The following is a 10,079-nucleotide window of genomic DNA, read 5'->3' as shown; positions in this document are numbered from 1 at the left end:
CTCTACTTAGTTTTTTGTCATTTGAATCCCTGAATTTATAAAAACACAATATTTTAATCTCCTCTAATCTTTGACCAAGCTTATGTGGCGCTAAATTGGTTGAGTTAGACAAAGTGTGTGACTGCACGCGCGTGCGAGTGAGGGTTTATTTTACATTAAAATATTTTTAAAAAATTAAAAAGAACCTCGCCCTCCCCCCTTCGCCAAAGCATCATACACCACCTCGTCCAACACCCTTCCCTGTCCCCAACCCCCACGCAACACCATCACCAACCCCCCCACCCTCCCACCCACCCCCACCGACCAACCTTCCTCCCCCGCCCCCCCATCCGTCACACTACCACTTCAACCAAACTCCACCCCTCCTCCAGATTTTGTAATATATAAATTTTAATTTATATTAGAAATTAATTAAGTTATATTAATATGATATAGATTATTATTTTTAAATAATGGTGGAGATGAATTTTATTTTTAAAAAATAAATTTTTAGTTTATTATTTTTGTTTTTATTTAATGGTAGAGATGAATTCTTTTAAATAATAATAGAGATGAAATTTTTTGTTGTTGAAGTTTTTGATTATATAATATATAGCGAAATCTCAAGTCAAAATTTCATCTTTGTTGATGAAGTTTTTGATTTTATAATATAAATTACGAGATTTTATTATTTTGAATCGAAATTTTATGCTATATAAATTCTGATTTATATTATAAATTGATTAAGTTATATCAACATGATATAAATTGTTATTTAAAATTTTTAAATAATGGCGGAGATGAATTTTATTTTAAAAAATAACTTTTAAATTTATTATTTTGTTTTTAATTTAATATTATTAATTAATATTTTAAAAATTAATTAATGAAGATATAATGACATGTCATTTATTTGTGACGTGAATATGACGTGACATTTTTTTAGGGAGAGTGAGTCACACACATGGTCAGAAGGATTTAAAATCTAGAATTTTATGGGTTGAATGGTTCAGATGACAAAGGGCTAAGTAGAAGTGTCCACTTTACAAATGGGAACAAGTACAAGGGTTCAGTAAATTATTTCACCGCGACAAAACTAGCCAAAGCCAGATAACCTGTCCAAGTAATGAGTTCGGGCGAAGAGTGATTTTAATGATGGGTTGATTCAGCTCACTGCGTTCATTTGCTACCCCTAACTGAAACTGTCCTGGTCATGTGTATAATCATCCAAAAATTGCAGGATAGAACACTACTTTAATCCAAGCCATTTCTTGAGTGTACAGTGGTGTATATGTCTTGGATTATTTGCAGACAAGGATGTGCCATAGTATTTAATAAAGTGGATTGAGAATTCGAGTCTTAGGTTCAAATTCTAGCAAAAGGCAAAAAAAAATAAAAATTAGGTGATTTTGTTCATTTGTTCGAGTCTTGATGAATAGAGTTGCAAGGTATTTGATGTTGGTTGGAAGTGGTAGGTACAAATGTGAGCTTCCAAAGCAATACTTGAATGAGAGGCCTTAAGATTTTATTAAAAAAAAGTCATATATTTTAATATAATAACACTTGAAGTCTATCTTTCTAGTTTTTTATACACAAAATTTAAAATATTTTTTCTATCTTAATTTATATGACATTTTTTACTTTTCGAGATTCAAACATTTTGACATTGACAAATACGATAAGTCGTAATGATTTACAATTTAGAATTCTTTTAAAGCTGCTAATGGATCCTTGTACTTGTCCGATTTGTAAAGTGGACACCTCCACTTAGCCTTTTGGCATCTTAACTCCTTAACCCATCAAAACACGAGATTTCAAACCTCTCCTGCCATGTGTGTTACTCACTCACCCTAAAATAATTTACACATCAGATCCACACCACATAAATTAATGGCACATCACATCCACATCATTAATTACTCTTTAAAATTATTAATCAATAATATTAAATAAAAATCAAATAATAAATTAAAAAATTATTATTTAAAATAAAATTCATATTTCTAAAAGGGTTATTCGATTGTTAATGGTGTTTCCGGCAAGCTTGACCGTTGAATTTGATGAAGGAAGGACGGTGGTCGAAGTTAAAGGAATTTTTCGATGGGTCGTTGTGGTTTGTTCGCTAATTTTAAGAGTTTGGGGAGGGTTGAGCTGGTGGATTTCTGGGGAGATTCGCCGAAATTGACGCGAAGGGGTGGGTAATTTTAGATCATTGGGCCGCTGATTTATGAAAATGACGTTTTTTGGTGAGATTTTCGCCAAAAAAATGGGAACAGAGAGAGTTTGCTAAGAAGAATGTAGGGTGGGGGAATGGTTGGCTAGATGTGGTGGTGGTGGTGGAGGGTGGGAGGTGCGGGACGGGGGATAGGGGAGGAGGGGATGGCTGGATGTGGTGGTGGGTAACGGTATAGATGAAGAAGAGAGTTTTTTGGAATTTTTTAATTTGTTAACCCTTTTTTAAATTAATTATTTTTTGATATTTTTAAATGAAAAATATTGACTTCACCGGCTTAAAAATGCATGTTTACATGCATTTTTTCAGCTTAATAATTTAATGTCACGTATACTTGGTCAATGGTCAAAAAGGGTTTAAAATATTGTATTTTAATGGGTTGAAAAATTCATATGACAAAAAGATTAGTAGAAGTATTCACATTACAAACTCGAACAATACAGAGGTCCATCTGATCATTTCGCCTTTAAAAAATATGAAAATTACTATAACCATTTAATCCTTGAAATCTGAACATCGCACATAAATTGAGATAAACGAATGCTCCCTCATTTCTTAGATAAGTGGTAATTTTCTTTTTATTTTGTTTCAAATAAGTGGTGTTTTAAAATTTTTAAAAAGAATTATCTTATTCTTCCCAAATTATTCTTGTTTTAATACATGGAGTTTTAGATCATTAAAGAATCACTTCTTTATTTAAGATATTTAATTAGAATGAAGTTAGTAAAAACACTCCTTACTTTTTAAAAATAAGTAATTTTAAAAAAGTGTGCTCAAACTAAAAATAACACTCAATTAGAAAATGGAGAAATTTTTCCTATAATATATATACATATGCTAAGAAATTTTGAAGGCCTAAAGCAGGGCTTTATAAGCTTTATGCTGCAGCTGGTCTTGGGCAGGTGTTAGACCCTCAGCATGATGATTCGGTGGCTCAGGCATGGTTATGAATTTACATGATCAACCTAGTCAAGACCAAATGAGTCGGGCTAAAGTTATATTCGCTTGAGGGAAGTCTGCCGACATGAGCATGTTAGCATGGCATGACACGTGTTAGTAGAACATGGCAAGACCTTGGCAGTGACATGGCTAATGCATGACAAGGACAGGAAAGCTAGGACAGATCAAGGCTAAGACTGATTTAAGCTAAGGCAGATCATGTTGCAGAGATATGACTAAGACAAGGCAAGGTAGGCTAGATGTGGATGGAATAGGGCACTTGGGTGCCGAAAATGCAATAGCATGGGTAAGTGTACAGACGCCAACGACCTTGATGCGAAATTGACACGTGCTGTCAAAGATGTGCTAACACTAGGTGTGTGCCTTGCACATAATAATAGTTGGGCAATTATAATCGCCTTAGACATGTGGCAAAACTTTGTTGGTGGTGGAATTTGAATATTGCATTCGATTTTTAAATTATCCTACCAGTTGGGCATGCCAACTGAATTAGGATAGTATCATGAGCTGGACATGTGGCTAACATGTGATAGAAGTTATGGCCTATAAATAGGCACAAATATGCTGTCTCAAGGACAGATTTGGCTGTGTCTTCTTTGTGTCACAGCTTAAATACAAAGTTGGGGATTCGTTCTTGTATATACTTGTGTCTGTTTTAATTGGTAAGCCTAGGCAAAGTAGGGTGTTGAGCAAAAAAAGTAAGGGCTAAAGTCATAGTACATGTGGCTGCCAAAGTGGGCGCGAACAAACAGGTTGACCCTTTGTCAGCAGGTATCTTGTGAATTTAGTTAAAATACGAAAAAATGAGCCCGAACACCATGACAAGAAACAATACCACGATTAGAAAAAAAAATCTTGAATTACTTTTCTTATGTTAGATATTTTATATCTTTCCTTTTGTTAGGATTTGTCCTGAATTTCTTATCTTACTTGGATTCTAGCATAATTGTATTTTACTTCGAAAATGATTTCTTAGCGGAAAAAATTTTCTAGTAGGAAAAGATCTCTTTCCTATTAGATTTCTATTAGGTTTATTCTTTCGGATTTTGTAACTCTATAAATAGAAGATGTATCATCTCAAGTCATTAACACAATAACATCCACAATGTAGTCGTTTATGAGTCTTGTTTAGGGAGAGATTTTCTCCTAATAGATTTTTTATACTTTTTGCTATTAGTTTTCAATATGTACGTCGTTTGACCGAATTATATCAATAATAAGTTTTTAGTACATGTTTTTTCTTTATCGTCCGAATTATCACCACGATGGTTTGCAACTTTAAACTTCCGTATGACGCCCTCTCGATTTCGAACCCAACACCTCTGACCATAAACTTTTTAGTTCTTTTAGTTGTATTTTTTTTTCTAAATTTTTATGCTGAAGTTAAAATACGGCCATAATTTATTTTTATTTTTATTTTTTACGGCTCTTTTGCAAAGGAAAAAAGTTCAAGATAGCGTTTGGTTTACCATTGGATTGATTCTTCAAAAATTTTCTTGAAGATAAGGCGATTTTGACAAGTTTAAGTGGATTTTGTTTCGCTCACAAGACTTTTTACTACATTTTTTCAAAGTAAAATGCATATTCAAATACAATTCTAACTTTTAAATATCATTTTTTTAACTTTTTTTAAAAAATGAATCTTTTTCAAATATCACATTTTTTATGTGCAAGCGCCTAAAACTTGTTTTCTCCGGGAATTTTTCAACTCTAATTTCAACTTTTATTATTATTACAAATAACCTCAATCTTTTAAATGTTTACAAAAAAACTCTCCTAATAACATTACTTTTTCAATATTACGTATATAGCAGTTTTAAAGAATAAGATAATTATAATTTCAAACTTAATGTTATCCTAATTAATATATATCTCTTTTTCTCTCTCATCATTATTTTTCTCCCTTATTTAAGACATTATTTTACTGCTAATGATCCTAATTACTATAATATAATTGTAATACTAATAATTTTTCTGTTGTGATACGGACGTTTAAGGAATTATGATCGTGTAATTAATAATGGATAATCGTTTTCTATATTTATGAAATTAATAAAGTTATAGCAGATTAGTTTACCACTGACACAAATTATTCTCATTTTTAATTTGATTATATATATTATATTGTGTACATCTTTATTATACTATTCAAATATAAATAGTTTATACCATATATATGCTAAAAATATATAAAGTATTATCTTTATAACAGAAATATACAAAGTATGTTATATATAAAGTTTATACCATGTATATATCATATACACACATATATAAATATACAAAGTATTAAGAACATACTAAGCATATTCATAACAAAAATATACAAAGTACGTTATATATGAAGTTTATACCATGTAAATACCATATACACACATATATAAAGGGAAAATGCATCGTTTCCATCCCAAACTATACAAGAAAAGTCGAAACCACACATAAACTATACTAGTGACCTATTACACACCTAAACTATAAAAAAATGAAATTTTTTACACCCTGAAAATCATTATACCACTTGCACGTGGTGTGGTGTTGCACACGCGCTTGCCACATCAGCGCCACGTCAGCATGATACGAAAAAAATAATAAATTTATGATTTTCATAAATTTTTCTTTTTTCTTTTTAATTTAATTTTTCTTTCTTTCTTCTTCAAAATCCAAAACCTCTACTGTTAAGAGTTCAATTTTTTTTTTCTTCAATATCCAAAACCTCCATTGTTGTCCGAAACCTCCATTGTTATGAGCTCAAATTTCTTTTTCTTCAATGTCTAATTATAATTTTCCTCACTGAAGGTAGTGAAATTATACAATTTCAATTGAGCTCATAATTTTTTTCTTTTTAATTTAAATTCTTTTTCTTTCTTCTTCAATATCCAAAACCTCCATTGTTATCCAAAATCTCCATTGTTATAAGTTCAATTTTTTTTCTTCAATATCCAAAACCTCCATTGTTATGAACTCAAATTTCTTTTTCTTCAATGTCCAATTATAATTTCACTACCTTCAGTGCCACACAATACAAAACCTCACTACCTCAATAGTACTATAATTTCCCCCAAAACAAAAATCGTCAAAACACCAACAACAACCTCAATCCTCAAACAACAACAACAATGGACAGTGTTGATCAATTTTACAAGTCTCATCAAAAAAATTTTTTTGATAGACTTGAAAGTACATCAACAAGATGAATTGAATTTAGAAAACAATATTTCAATTGCGTCCGGTGAACCTTCTTCTCACTTCAACACGCTCATTCAACTTCTCTTTTTCTCTACAAAAACTACTATGAAAAATCATTTTCGTCAATCACAAGGAGCAGTGGTTGTGAATTGAAAAAAAATGAAGAAGAAAGAAGATTGAGAGAGAAATAGAAAAAAAATAAAAATGGGGTTAAAGGAGAGAGAATCTGTGTGGAGCTGGGTGCTGGGGTGAGAGTTTTAAAGAATAATTTTGACTTTAGACGCGTCTTTTTTTCTTTTTAAATTAATTTTATTTCCACATCAAATCTAGGGTGTAAATAGTTTCACTTTTTTATAGTTTAGGTGTGTAATAGGTCACTAGTATAGTTTAGATGTGGCTTTGACTTTTCTTGTATAGTTTGGGGTAGAAACGATGCCTTTTCCCCATATATAAATATACAAAGTATGTTATATATAAAGTTTATACCATGTATATATTATATACACACATATATAAATATACAAAGTATTAAGAAACATACTAACCATATTTATAACATAAATATACAAAGTATGTTATATATGAACTTTATACCATGTAAATATCATATACACACATATATAAATATATAAAGTATAAAGAAACATACTAAGCATATTTATATATTTATGGTATATGATATAATATACCATAAATATGCAAAGAATGTTTTACATAAAAATAATTTATTCGCACACAGTAAAATCTTTCATGTATAAGAAAATTAAAGAAATAAATTAGCGGCACCCTAAAATTTAATAACAACTCATCATTTCCTATTTTTTAGGAACGGAAAATAAAGTAAATAAATTAAATAAATTCCTAAAAAAATAAATTTGTTTGAAAGATAATATTTGTTACCTAAAAAATAGGAAGCAGTGATCTATTAATATAACATTCATATTTAAAATTTTCAAATATGAGAAAACGACTATTAATGTAAATATTATATATGTTATAACTGAAATTCATTAAATATGGCCAAGTATAAGTAATTATTTTTATAAAAGTAGCTAATTGTGTTCTTTTCCGTTAGTAGGTAAATTTTAGTTGAGTGATTTTGATAGTTTGTAAAAGTTGGGGCATAAAATCATATTTAAAAAAGTTTTTTCAAAAGTAAAAAAAAAAAAATCAAAAAAAGACATGGCCAAACACAACTCCAACTCCAATTTCAACTCCAATTCCGAAAATTTTTAGTTTTCATAACCAAACAGCTACTTAATTTTTCTGATGAGAATGTTGTCAAGAAATCGAAACAACACATGATGTGCGCACAAATGAAAGGCATTCACCTACTTTGAAAAAGATGGTTGATCTAAGCTTTTATCACCTCCAATATCTCCCACTGGATTCTGGGTCAATTCAGAATGTAAGTTCTATGGGTTCAATTCTTAAAATTTTCAGTATCGCTATTTTTTTAAAAGAAAATAATGAATTCACACCAACTATTTTTTTTGTAATTTTAGTGTATGTTTGCACATAAATTTATGATCCACATGAAAGCATTAGGCTGAGGTGAATCCGTTAACGCTACTTTATCTTCACCACTAATTAGCTAGGTCCAATTAAAATTAAATTCACATCGAAGATTATGCGTTTAATATTAATTCTCATCTAAATCAGTCGAGAAATTACTGTATTTTATCCTTCATCTATTGTGTTCTCTTCTGCCACTGTATCAATAACATATTTTGTTGATGAATTTTCAAATCATATTTTTTATATATTTAATGAATTTTTCGATACAAATTACAAATACAAATATATGATCTATTGTGTTCTCTTATGCCACTATATCTATAATCTATATCTATAATCTATATAATAAATTAAAAGTGTGAAGACTTCAGAAAAGTGATTTGCATTTTTTGCGCTTCATTAAAAAACTCTTCTTTAGACAAAACTGTCTTTTCAGTATTTTTTAAATTTATTATTTAATTATTTTTTATTATATTAACTAGACTTCCTAAAATATATGAGACTCCTAAAATATATTGTAAGATAATTAATTAATATTTTCTTGCTACTAGACTTCCTAAAATATATGAGACTCCTAAAATATATGGTAGGAGAATTAATTAATATTTTTCTTTCTACTGTTTAATTAGAAAAATACTTCTAAAATAGAACTCTATTAATTAAGGAAAAACTTCTATAAATATTAAGATATACGTAAACTAGAGAACAAATCGGTTCGCCTATTGAGAGAATATGATTGATGCTCATCTAACTTGATTCGATTGCATATCTCGATTGGTGGATATTTGATTTTCTAACCCTCAACTTCTTCACTATTTTTGTCAGCATAATAGAATTCAACATGTGTGTATATATATATCTTCTTTGTTTTCATTCAAAATCATTATTTAGCGTCAAAATTTTTGCTCAAACAAGAATTAGTTGAATCAAAATCGAATCTTTGTGATCACTATTATATTATTGTTTATAGTTTACAGGTAGTAGATGAATGTCAGTTGACTTTGAAGAATTTATTATGTAAATGTTAGGTTTAATTGTATTGTTTTGATATCTTTATTATCTTATTAGAGAAAAAACATGTTCCCCTGAACTTATCCTCCAAACTTACTTTAGCACTTAAACTTAACTTCCGTTTATTTATCCCCGTTAACATCTTTAAAGTGTATTAATTTCACCCTTCAAAATTGAATACCACTCTCACAACGGAGAGTGTGCACACACGCCGACAAATCAACGCCACGTCACTGCCACGTCGGAGCCACGCAAGAAAAGTATTTTTTAAAAAATAATTTCATATATATATATATATATATATATATATATATATATATATTAGAAAATATTTTTTTCACATACATTCCCACCCACCCGCCCACCCCCACCCTCCACCCTCACCCATCCCGCCGTCATTTGTCATTTTCAACATTGCCCATGTATGGGTTCTTCATTTTTGGGTCTCAAATTTCAATATAAACTAGCTAAATTCATAAAAATCAAACTCAAATTTCAACTACAACTTCACAACATCATTAGAAAATCTCAATAATCAATTTGGAATCAACCATGAATTCAATAAACTCATTTTTTTTTTGTCTTCAAGCTTTTTAAAGATTCAATAATGGTGAATACAAAATTAAACTAGTAAAATTCATACCAATCAAACTCAAATTTCAAGTACAACTTTACAACATCATCAGAAAACTTCAATAATCAATTTCGACATCAATCGCATCTTGAATTCGCCGAACTCAATTTTTTTTTGTCTTCAAGTTTTTTCAAGCTTCAACAATGGCGGATACAAAATTAAACAAGCAAAATTCATACCAATCAAACTCAAAATTCAAGTACAACTTCAAATCATCATCGAAAAACCCCAATAATCAATTTAAACATCAGCCATGAATTTGACACTCATATTTTTTTTTGTCTTCAAGCTTTTTCAAGGTTCAATAATGGTGGATACAAAAGGCAATCTCATAAATCCAACAACAGATTTCTTGAAAATTCACATAAGTAATTTAGTTCAACAATCATGTATTGAAAGACTTTCTTTTCCAAAATTATTTTCTAACCAATTAAAATTCATAACTTTTCACACACATTTTTTTCTTTCTTGAAGAAATTAATGAAGATAATAGAAGTGGAGATGGAGAGTTAGAAGAAGGAGAAAGGGAATTGGGATGGGGTGTAAGAAGAAATACAA

The sequence above is a fragment of the Capsicum annuum genome, chromosome 6 (assembly GCF_002878395.1).
Source record: "Capsicum annuum cultivar UCD-10X-F1 chromosome 6, UCD10Xv1.1, whole genome shotgun sequence".
Lineage (NCBI taxonomy): Eukaryota > Viridiplantae > Streptophyta > Magnoliopsida > Solanales > Solanaceae > Capsicum > Capsicum annuum.
The sequence above is the reverse complement of the archived record's forward strand: the minus strand, read 5'-3'. Positions refer to the sequence as shown.